The sequence below is a fragment of the Manis pentadactyla genome, chromosome 7 (genome assembly GCF_030020395.1).
Source record: "Manis pentadactyla isolate mManPen7 chromosome 7, mManPen7.hap1, whole genome shotgun sequence".
In the NCBI taxonomy this organism is placed as follows: domain Eukaryota; kingdom Metazoa; phylum Chordata; class Mammalia; order Pholidota; family Manidae; genus Manis; species Manis pentadactyla.
The window spans coordinates 76,100,191-76,112,627 of record NC_080025.1 but is presented as its reverse complement, the minus strand read 5'-3'; positions in this window follow the sequence as shown (position 1 = coordinate 76,112,627).

Here is a 12,437-nt window from a genome sequence, read left to right as displayed (position 1 = left end):
TATGTGTCTTGGTGTTGCCCTTCTTGGATCCTTTCTGTTGGGGGTTCTGTGTATTTCCGTGGTCTGTTCGATTACTTCCTCCCCCAGTGTGGGGAAGTTTTCAGCAATTATTTCTTCTAAGATACTTTCCATCTCTTTTCCTCTCTCTTCTTCTTCTGGGACCCCTATAATACGGATATTGTTCCTTTTGGATTGGTCACACAGTTCTCTTAATATTGTTTCATTCCTGGAGATCCTTTTGTCTCTCTCTATGTCAGCTTCTATGCGTTCCTGTTCTCTGATTTCAATTCCATCAATGGCCTCTTGCATTCTATCCATTCTGCTTATAAACCCTTCCAGAGTTTGTTTCATTTCTGCGATCTCCTTTCTGGCATCTGTGATCTCCTTCCGGACTTCATCCCATTTCTCTTGCGTATTTCTCTGCATCTCTGTCAGCATGTTTATGATTCTTATTTTGAATTCTTTTTCAGGGAGACTGGTTAGGTCTGTCTCCTTCTCTGGTGTTGTCTCTGTGATCTTTGTCTGCCTGTAGCTTTGCCTTTTCATGGTGATAGGAATAGTCTGCAGAACTGGGACAAGTGACGGCTGGAAGGACTTCCTTTCTTGTTGGTTTGTGGCCCTCCTCTCCTGGGAGAACAGCGACCTCTAGTGGCTTTTGCTGCGCAGCTGCGCGCAGACAGGGTTTCTGCTTCCTGCCCGGCTGCTATGGAGTTAATCTCCGCTGTTGCTGTGGGCGTGGCCTGGCTCGGGCAGCTACTCCAAAATGGTGGAGTCGAGTTGGAGCAGGAGCGGCTGGGAGGCTATTTATCTCCGTAAGGGGCCTCCCTGCTCCCTGCAGCCCAGGGGTTAGGGTGCCCAGAGATCCCGGATTCCCTACCTCTGGATTAAGTGACCTGCCCTGCCCCTTTAAGACTTCCAAAAAGCACCCGCGAAATAAAACAACACCCACCAAAAAAAAAAGAAAAAAAAAATTTTTTTTTTAATTAAAAAAAAAAAAAGTTTTTAATTAAAAAAAAAAAAAAAAAAAAAGGTGGTCGTTCGTTTTTCTTTATTCTGTGGTGCCAGCCTCAGGCCTCTGCTCACCCGTCTTTCTGCCCTGTTTCCCTAGTATTGGGGTCCCTATCCCTTTAAGACTTCCAAAAAGCGCTCGCCAAAACAAAACAGCAAAAAAGCAAAAAAAAATGGTCGCGCGCTTTTCTTATGTCCTCTGTCGCCCAGCCTCCAGTGCCTGCTCACTGTTCTTGCTGCCCTGTTTTCCTAGTATCGAGCGCCCTGCACTCTGGCCCGGATGGCTGGGGCTGGGTGTTCGGCAGTCCTGGGCTCCGTCTCCCTCCCGCTCTGCCTGCTCTTCTCCCTCCGGGAGCTGGGGGGGAGGGGCGCTCGGCTCCCGCGGGGCCGGGGCTTGTTTCTTACCCCCTTCGCGAGGCGCTGGGTTCTCTCAGGTGCGGATGTGGTCTGGATATTGTCCTGTGTCCTCTGGTCTTTATTCTAGGAAGGGTTGTCTTTGTTATATTTTCATAGATATATGTTGTTTTGGGAGGAGATTTCCGCTGCTCTACTCACGCCGCCATCTTCTGCCCTAGTTTTAAATGGTATTTCTATTTGGAGTTTTTTGAGGAACCTCCATACTGCTTTCCACAATGGTTGAACTAATTTACATTCCCACCAGCAGTGTAGGAGGGTTCCCCTTTCTCCACATCCTCGCCAATATTTATTGTTGTTTGTCTTTTGGATAGTGTCGATCCTTACTGGTGTGAGGTGATATCTCATTGTGGTTTTAATTTGCATTTCTCTGATGACTAGCGATGTGGAGCATCTTTTCATGTGTCTGTTGGCCATCTGAATTTCTTCCTTGGAGAACTGTCTGTTCAGCTCCTCTGCCCATTATTAATTGGATTATTCACTTTTTGTTTGTTGAGGTGTGTGAGCTCTTCATATATTTTGGATGTCAAGCCTTTATCGGATCTGTCATTTTCTAATATATTCTCCCATACTGTAGGATGCCTTTTTGTTCTATTGATGGTGTCCTTTGCTGTACAGAAGCTTTTCAGCTTGATATAGTCCCACTTGTTCATTTTTGCTTTTGTTTCCCTTGCCCAGGGAGATATGTTCATGAAGAAGTCGCTCATGTTTATGTCCAAGAGATTTTTACCTATGTTTTTTTCTAGGAGTTTTATGGTTTCATGACATACATTCAGATCTTTGATCCATTTGAATTTATTTTTGTGTATGGGGTTAGACAGTGATCCACTTTCATTCTCTTATATGTAGCTGTCCAGTTTTTCCAGCACCATCTGTTGAAGAGGCTGTCATTTCCCCATTGTATGTCCATGGCTCCTTTATCATATATTAATTGACTATATATGTTTGGGTTAATGTCTGGAGTCTCTATTCTGTTCCACTGGTCTGTGGCTCTGTTCTCGTGCCAGTACAAAATTGTCTTGATTACTGAGGCTTTGTAGTAGAGCTTGAAGTTGGGGAGTGAGATCCCCCCCACTTTATTCTTCCTTCTCAGGGTTGCTTTGGCTATTCGGGGTCTTTGGTGGTTCCATATGAATTTTAGAACTATTTGTTCCAGTTCATTGAAGAATGTTGTTGGTAATTTGATAGGGATTGCATTGAATCTGTAGATTACTTTGGGCAGGATGGCCATTTTGACAGTATTAATTCTTCCTAGCCAAGGGCATGGGATGAGTTTCCATTTGTTAGTGTCCTCTTTAATTTCTCTGAAGAGTGTCTTGTAGTTTTCAGGGTATAGGTCTTTCACTTCCTTGGTTAGGTTTATTCCTAGGTATTTTATTCTTTTTGATGCAATTATGAATGGAATTGTTTTCCTGATTTCTTTTCCTATTAGTTCATTGTTATTGTATAGGAAAGCCTCAGATTTCTGTGTATTAATTTTGTATCCTGCAACTTTGCTGTATTCTGATATTAGTTCTAGTAGTTTGGGAGTGGAGTCTTTAGGATTTTTTATGTACAATATCATGTCATCTGCAAGTAGTGACAGTTTGTCTTCTGCATTACCAATCAGGATTCCTTGTATTTCTTTGTTTTTCATAATTGCCACGGCTAGGACCTCCAGCAGTATTTTGAAAAACAGTGGGGAGAGTGGGCATCCCTGTCTTGATCCTGATCTTAGAGGAAAAGCTTTCAGCCTATCGCTGTTCAGTATGATGTTGGCTGTGGGTTTATCATATATGGCCTTTATTATGTTTAGGTAAATGCCCTCAATGCCCAGTTTGTTGAGAGTTTTTATCACGAATGGATGTTGAATTTTGTCGAATGCTTTTTCAGCATCTATGGAGATGATCATGTGGTTTTTGTCCTTCTTTTTGTTGATGTGGTGGATGATGTTGATGGATTTTCTAATGTTGTACCATCCTTGCATCCCTGAGATGAATCCCACTTGGTCATGGTGTATGATCCTCTTGATGTATTTTTGAATTCGGTTTGCTAATATTTTATTGAGTATTTTTGCATCTATGTTCATCAGGGATATTGGTCTGTAATTTTCTTTTTTGACAGGGACTTTGCCTGGTTTTGGTATTAGGGTGATACAGGCTTCATATAATGAGGTTGGGAGTATTCCCTCCTCTTCTATTTTTTGGAAAACTTTAAGGAGAATGGGTATTATGTCTTCTCTATATGTCTGATTAAACTCCGTGGTAAATCCATCTGGCCCGGGAGTTTTGCTCTTGGGTAGTTTTTTGATTACCGCCTCAATTTCATTGCTGGTAATTGGTCTGTTAGGATTTTCAGTTTCTTCCTTGGTCAGTCTTGGAAGGTTGTATTTTTCTAGGAAGTTGTCCATTTCTTCTAGGTTTTCCAGCTTGTTAGCATATAGTTTTTTGTAGTATTCTCTAATAATTCTTTGTATTTCTGTGGGGTCCGTCATGATTTTTCCATTCTCATTTCTGATTCTGTTGATGTATGTAGATTCTCTTTTTCTCTTAGTAAGTCTGGCTAGGGGCTTATCTATTTTGTTTATTTTCTCAAAGAACCAGCTCTTGGTTTCACTGAATTTTTTTCTATTGTTTTATTCTTCTCAATTTTATTTATTTCTTCTCTGATCTTTATTACGTCCTTCCTTCTGCTGACTCTAGGCCTCATTTATTCTTCTTTTTCCAATTTTGATGATTGTGTCTTTAGACTATTCATTTGGGATTGTTCTTCCTTCTTTAAATATGCCTGGATTGCTATACGCTTTCCTCTTAAAACTGCTTTTGCTGCATCCCACAGAAGTTGGGACTTTGTGTTGTTGTTGTCATTTGTTTCCATATATTGCGTGATCTCTATTTTGATTTGGTCATTGATCCATTGATTATTTAGGACCATGCTGTTAAGCCTCCATGTGTTTGTGAGCCTTTTTGCTTTCTTTGTACAATTTTTTTCTAGTTTTATACCTTTGTGGTCTGAGAAGTTGTTTGGTATAATTTCAATCTTTTTGAATTTACTGAGGCTCTTTTTGTGGCCTAGTATGTGGTCTATTTTGGAGAATGTTCCATGTGCACTTGAGAAGAATGTGTATCCTGTTGCTTTTGGGTGTAGAGTTCTATAGATGTCTATTAGGTCCATCTGTTCTAGTGTGTTGTTCAGTGCCTCTGTGTCCTTACTTATTTTCTGTCTGATGGGTCTGTCCTTTGGAGTGAGTGGTGTGTTGAAGTCTCCTAAAATAAATGCATTGCATTCTGTTTCCTCCTTTAATTCTGTTAGTATTTGTTTCACATATGTTGGTGCTCCTGTATTGGGTGCATATATATTTATAATGGTTATATCCTCTTGTTGGACTGACCCCTTTATCATTAAGTAATGTCCTTCTTTATCTCTTGTTACTTTCTTTGTTTTGAAGTCTATTTTGTCTGACACTAGTACTGCAACACCTGCTTTTTCTCCCTATTGTTTGCATGAAATATCTTTTTCCATCCCTTGACTTTTAGTCTGTGCATGTCTTTGGGTTTGAGGTGAGTCTCTTATAAGCAGCATATAGATGGGTCTTTATTTTTTATCCATTCTATTACTCTGTGTCTTTTGATTGGTGCATTCAGCCCATTTACATTTAAGGTGATTACTGAAAGATATGTACTTATTGCCATTGGAGACTTTAGGTTTATGGTTACCAAAGGTTCAAGGTTAGCTTCTTTACTATCTTACTGTCTAACTTAACTCGCTTATTGAGCTATTATAAACACAGTCTGATGATTCTTTATTTCTCTCCCTTCTCATTCCTCCTCCTCCATTCTTTATATGTTAGGTGTTTTATTTTGTGCTTTTTTGTGTTTCCTTTGACTGCTTTTGTGGGTAGTTGATTTTATTTTTTGCCTTTAGTTAGTATTTGATTGTTCTGCTTTCTTTGCTGTGATTTTATGTTTTCTGGTGACATCTATTTGGCCTTAGGAGTGCTTCCATCTAGAGCAGTCCCTCTAAAATACCCTGTAGAGTGGTTTGTGGGAGGCAAATTCCCTCAACTTTTGCTTGTCTGGAAATTGTTTAATCCCTCCTTCATATTTAAATGACGATAGTGCTGGATACAGTGTTCTTGGTTCAAGGCCCTTCTGTTTCATTGCATTAAATCTATCATGCCATTCTCTTGTAGCCTGTAACGTTTCTATTGAGAAATGTGATGATAGCCTGATGGGTTTTCCTTTGTAGGTGACCTTTTTTCTCTCTCTGACTGCCTTTAATACTCTGTCCTTGACTTGATCTCTGCCGTTTGAATTATTATGTGTCTTGGTATTGTCCTCCTTTGGTCCCTTGTGTTGGGAGTTTTGTGTGCTTCCATGATTTGAGCGACTATTTCCTCCCCCAGTTTGGGGAAGTTTTCAGCAATTATTTCTTCAAATACACTTTCTATCCCTTTTTCTCTCTCTTCTTCTGGTACTCCTATAATGCAAATATTGTTCCATTTGGATTGGTCACACAGTTCTCTTAATATTCTTTCTTTCCAGGAGATCCTTTTATCTCTCTCTGTGTTCTGTTCTCTGATTTCTATTCCATTAATGGCCTCTTGCATCTCATCCATTCTGCTTTTAAGTCATTCCAGAGATTGTTTTATTTCTGTATTCTCCCTTCTTAGCTCTTGCATATTTCTGCAAGACCATCAGCATGGTTATGACCTTTATTTTGAATTCTTTTTCAGGAAGATTGGTTTAATCTACCTCCCCAGGTTCCCTCTCAGGGGTGGATGTCTGTGTGATTCTGGTCTGGATCAAATTCTTCTGCCTTCTCATGGCGATAGAGGTAGTTGGGGCAGTTGGCACATGTGTCAGCTGGGAGAACAAAGTCCCTTCCTACTTGCTCGTCGTCTTCCTCTCCTGGGAGAATGGCGACCCCTAGTGGCTTGTGCTGGGCAGCTGCGTGCATACTTGGTCTCTGGTTCTTGCCTGGGCCACTGTGGAGGAAGCTCTGCGCAGCTGCTGTGGGCATGGCCTGTTACAGGCTGCTGTTCTGCTATGGCGGGGCCATGCCAGAGGGGGAACAGACAGGAGGCTGTTTATCACCATAAGGGGCCTCAAAGCTGTGCTGCTGCCTAGCGGTTTAGGGCGCCCACAGTTCCTCGGGATTCCCAGCTGCTGGGCTGGGTGTGCCGGGACGCTTCTGTCCAGCTATGAGGCTCCTGTCCCTTTAAGGCCTTCAAAAAGCACTGGCTTTTCTTTGTCCCGGGGCACCAGCTGTGGGAACCTGCTCACAGGTTTTACTGTTCCATTTCCCTAGTATCCAGCACACCACACAGTGTGTGTCTGCACTCCTGGTGAGGATGGCTAGGGCTGGGTGTTCAGCAGTCCTGGGCTCCCTCTCCCTCCCCTCTCTGACTCCTCTCTTCCTGCCAGGGAGCTGGGGTCGGGAGCGTGCTCAGGTCCTGCCAGGCCGTGGCTTGTATCTACCCCCTTCGTGAAGCACTGGGTTCTCACAGGTGTGGATTTAGCCTGGCTGTTGTCCTGTATCTTCTGGTCTGTCTTTTAAGAATAGTTGTATCTGTTGTATTTTCAAAAATATATATGGTTTTGGGAGGAGATTTCCACTGCCCTACTCACGCCGCCATCTTGGCCTGTCCTGAGTTCTTTTGTCATGTTTTGACATCAAGTTTATGCCAGCCAAAGTAAGGACTTTGGATTTTATTCTGAGTGAGATAGGAAACTATTTGAGGCTCTTCTATGTGATGTGCTGATGTGAAAAGATCTCAGATATAATTAAGAGGAAATCAATTTGTAGACTACGGTCACTGTGTAAATTTAAAATCTACATGTGCGTGATGCACATTTTTTTTTAGTTGTTTAGGAAAAAACTGTAATCAATTGATGCAAACAGGTGGTGAGGGAGACTTCCATTTTCCTTTTGCACCCTTTTATGTTGTTTGAAAATTTTCACCACGTCACATGTTACTTTTATTTTAAAAAAGAGAGACAAAGGATCAAATAGAAAATAAAGAAATGCAGGCAGGTTTTTGGCCCTAAATATTCTCTCCAGCTGGAGGTAGTGGTGTGCAGTGGTGCACAGTGGTGCACAGTGGACCTAGTTCAAGGACTGGCAACCTGCCCTCCTGTCTGCAGCTCAGTTCCTTGTCTGTAAAGCAGCAATGCTATTGCCCAGCCCAAGTTGTGTGAAGGCTTGCTCAGTTATTGTGCTTGGCACATAAGGTCTAAGTGGGGCTTCTCCTCCAAGCAGCAAAGCTATAGTATTGGGAACCCCTGTGCAGATGTACTAGAGTGTAGAGAGCAGTGTGCTGTGTGGACAAATAGGACTGCTAGGCCCGGAAGGCGATGGGGGTCTGGGGTCAAGTTGGGAGGTGAGGGAAATGGGCAGGAGAAAAGAACTCAGGAAGGCACTGCCCATGAAGGCTCTGACCTGATCCCCTGCTGCCTCACTGGTGCCTCAGGAAAGGGATTAGCCAGATTGGTCAGACCAGGGTGTCCCGAGGGGCCAGGGGAGAGATTCCAGACTGAAACAAAGGGCCAGCCTAGGCCCAAGGGAAGCATTCAACTGGAGCACATAGAGACAATTTGGTACCTATGGGGGGATATTCAAGAAAATTCTATTGGTGGTGGTGGTGGCGGTGGTGGTGGTGTGTGTGTGTGTGAGAGAGAGAAAGCGAGTGAGCGAGTGAGCGAGTGAGAGAGAGAGAGAGAGAGAGAGAGAGAGAGAGAGAGAGAGAGAAAGCTGTGAAGACATAAATACCTCCCAAGGTCTTAAAATTAACCCTAAGGAAAAGGAATAATGCTGCATTCCCCAGGGGGTTATCAGTGTCAGCATGCAGTCTAATTTGCATGATTTAGGTGTTGCATGTTTCATTAATTAAATTCTTATTTTAGAAAAAGCAGATGCATAAAATATATCAGGGGCTGGTGTCAAATGGATCCTATTCACCACACTTTGTGTGCACAGTGTAGGATTCTCTGACTGTCCTGTCCATCTCAGGGACATAGTGCCACTGAGTCTCCCTTTACTTACCTGTCAAATGAGGATCAGGAGAGAACAGACCTTGAAGGGTGACCTGAGGGTTGACATGAGGTTGTAAAGAATTTTCGCATATGGTAGGTACCTGATTAACATCTCCTCTGAGGCTAAGAAAGGAGGAGGAGGAAGAAGCATTTCTTTTGACCAGACTTTGGTTAAGTCATTAGTTATACCTCACCCCCAACATGTAATCTTGGGAAAAAATGTAATTAAGGCAAGTTGCCTATTGACATTAATCAACAAGGGGAGAGATTGTGGGCTGAACAGGTAGAGAAGAGACTTATGACACTACAAGCAGGTGTAAGAAAGCAGAGCCAAAGTGATACTCTTGCTGACCTTTTCCTTTTGTATCCTCAGGAGGGGCCTCGTGATATCTCCATCTCCCAGGCTGTCATACTTTTCACATTCCAACCTATGCAATTATTTCCCCTTTTGCGTGTATGCCCCATGGTGCCCACCCCATGCCTTGGCTCAGGGTGTTCTCCCCCTGGAATATGCTTCCTCCTAACACTTCACACCTGACTGTCCCCACCTCTCCAGAATCTGCTCGGGCATCACCTCCTCCAGGAAGCCTCCTTGCCAGAGCCACACCTCCTTTCTCCAGCTCTCTGAATAGCTGCACCACGCTGTGACCCTTCCCTCCCATCTTAGGCACACCTCTGTGCCCTTGTCTTCTTCCCTGGACTGTGAGCATGTGGAAAAAAGGAAGTTTGTCTTTTTCCTCTTTGTGTTTCTTGTACTTCCCCGTGTCTTGCACACAGTAGGCACGCACTAATTGACAGTTTCATAAGTGGGTCAGTGTGTTGATCAGCCCTTTCTCAGCAAGAGTTTCCACTCAGGGCAGAGTCTGCTACCACTCAGCTCCTTGATGCCCGCCCCACCCCTGCCTTGTCAGCTGATGTCCTTCACCAAGCAGCCAAATCAGGCGTCCTGGGACAGGCATGTCCCTGTGCCATGGGGGACACCAATGTCCTCACCATCAACCACAAAACCAATGCTTGCCCTATCAAACACAAGCCTTGCTTATTTGAAATAACTGTGCAGGATCCCCGGTGGAGTTTCAGAAGCATCTTCCTCCTGCCTGGGTGAAGGTGGAGACATTGAGGACACGGCGTTCCCTGGGAGCCTGTCGCTAAGACTTAGGGACACTCCCTGCCACGCAGGCAGCTATGGAGGTTCGCTGTCAGCCTTCCTGAGTCTCAGGACAGAGCATGCTGGCCAGGACTGCCTGACCATTATGAGGCTGGGCAGGTGGACTTGGCTCTGAGCCCTCTTCTAGGCAGTTGGTCCCTGGCCCACCCCATGCTCCAACTGCCACCCCTTAACTGTCGCTCGGAACTTGGCTTCTCAGTCCCAGCGGCTGCCCGTTCTTCAGACAGCCTCTGGCTTAGGAGTCGGGAAAGCTTTCTGAGGACCAGGTGAAAGCCTCATTGTGTGCTTCAAGCACCAGCTGTCTGTAGTTTCATGAGGAAAACTCAGCTGCCATTGATTCTTGTTTGTTTGGTTCTGGGTTTGAGTGCTTTGAAACGTCTTGCTGCCTCTCCCTCTTCTGGTTCGCAGGGCTGCTAGGGAAGAACAGCCAGCGGTTCGGGTGCCTCTTCATGCTTCTCAGCCGTGTGTGACTGCCTTCCTCAGAGGCGCTCCAGACTTTATCAAAGAGAGAAATAGTTCTTTTTCCCTTCAAAATGTAAGTATCTTTTAAAATATGAATAATAAATGCTCACTATAAAAACTCATACAACTCTGTGGTGTTAGAGTTAGCCCTATTAACAGTTTGTGGAGTATCTTTTCCATCTCTGGAAACGTGTGTGTATAAAACACTAATGTGATCTTAATAAGTATTATTCTCTTTTTTAAACTCAAAAATCAGAGTGAACATACCACACCAATCCATATATACCAGCCAAAACTAATTTAACCATTCCTCTGCTGATGGTTATTTAGTCTGTTTGAAAAGTTTTGCAGTTACAATGAGTGATGGGATGAACTTGCTAATATAGGTGTCATCACCTAGTCATGTGGGTATTTTTATGGGATAAATTCCTAAGAATGTAACTACTGAGTCTAAAGTAAAGCACATTTTGAATTTTGATAGATGCTGCCAAATTACTCACCAAAAAAGTTTACATGCCTGTCAATTGCCACAAGGTGATTTATCTCAGGGCTGGCTTAGCCACAGGGCACAGGAGGCACGTTGTCTACGGCCCACGGTTGTTTTAGGGGTAATGAAAATATTTTAATATCTTTTAAAATTAGGAGAAAGAAATGAATTAGTAATAATAAATATATAATAAACAATGAATCCAGCGTGGATTATATTTTTTTATACCAACGCAGCATAAATACACTATTTCAATTTTTTTATGGGAAGAGAACCTATGAAGAAAACCCCACAAATCATCATGAGGCCATGGGCCACACATATCACCGCACCCTTGCAACTTTGAGAATTGTCTTTTTAATTTTTGCCAGTCTTTAATGAAAAAAGAAAAAAGACATTTCATGATTGCTTTTACTTGTACTTATGTTATTCATGAGGTAACATTGATCATTTAAATCTCCTTTATGAATTGTCTATTTATATTCTTTTCTGATTTTCTATCGAGTTTCCCATCTTTTCCTTGTTAAAAAGTTCTTTTTACAGCATAGTAAATATTGCATGTATTATTTTCACAATTTTACATTTCAGATTCATTGGTATCTTTTTGTAATAATATCTAAAGTGTTCCTCCCTATACCCCAAATCTGTCAGGCATTTCTTTGATGGAATCGTTCTTACAAGGACTTAGACAAGTATCCATTGACATTTTCTGGTAGAATATATATATGGCTATTGTTTATTTATGATAATATATTTAATTTATCTTTGTAAAATATGTGGAATAGTTATTAAACTTCATTTTCCAAGCATAGCTAATTGTTCCAACATCGTGGGACAGTAATTAGAAATGCTGCCTTTGTCAAATATTAAATTCTTATATATGAGTTCTATTTTTTGAATCTCTTCTGTTCCATTGTTCCGTTTAGCTATTGCCATACTACTGCCACATTTTTAATCACATAGCTTTATGATATTTTGATTTCTGGTATGGTAAATCACTATTCCTCCTCTTTCTCCCCATAATCCTCTTCCAGTGTTTTTTTTGTTGTTATTCTCACACATCCATGCTTTCTGATGAACTTTAGAGGTACATTTCAAGTATCCTTGCTTAATTACTGAAAAAAAAATCCCAATGAATTTTGTACAATTTACAGATTAATTTGAGGAGAGAGTACATATTTACAAAACTGCTTTTTCAAGAGCCAGGTATTTTGTTCAGACCTTCTTTTTCCACCATTCCAGAAGGTCTTCAGTTTGTTGAAGCCCTTGACCATTCAGCAATGTCCTTCTCAAACTCCTGCATGGCTCTCTCTGTGCACAGGAGGCCAGCAGCAGGGGCTTGCCTGAGTTTTCATGTCCCCATGAGGTTAATGGGGACCTTCTCCTTTGCAATTTCTGGTCCTCTTAGTACTGTTTTTCCAAGAACTGTGTTCTGCTGTGAAACACTGTGGAAAAGCCCACCATTATCCCTTACCTGGATTTCTGGTCTCTCTGCTTCCACTGGCCTGTTGTCCACACTGACCTGAGGTAAACTTTCTAGTCAGAGCTCCCTGGTCCCCTGCTGGAGACTCTTCAGTGAGTCCCCACTGTATTGATTACTTATTGCTGCTGAAACAAATTACCACACACGTAATGCCTTAAAACAACACAAATTAATCATCTTACAGTTCTGGAAGTCTGAAGTCCAAAAATCAGCCTGGCCAGCTTAAGATCAAGCTGTCGGTACAGCTGCGTTCCCTTCTGGTGGCTCCAGGGGAGAATATATTTCCTTGCCTTTCCCAGCTTCTAGAAGCCTCCCACATTCCTTGGTTCATGGCCCCTTTCTCCATCTCCAAAGGCACCACCTGTATCACTCTGACCTCTGCTTCTTTTGTCTCATCTTCTC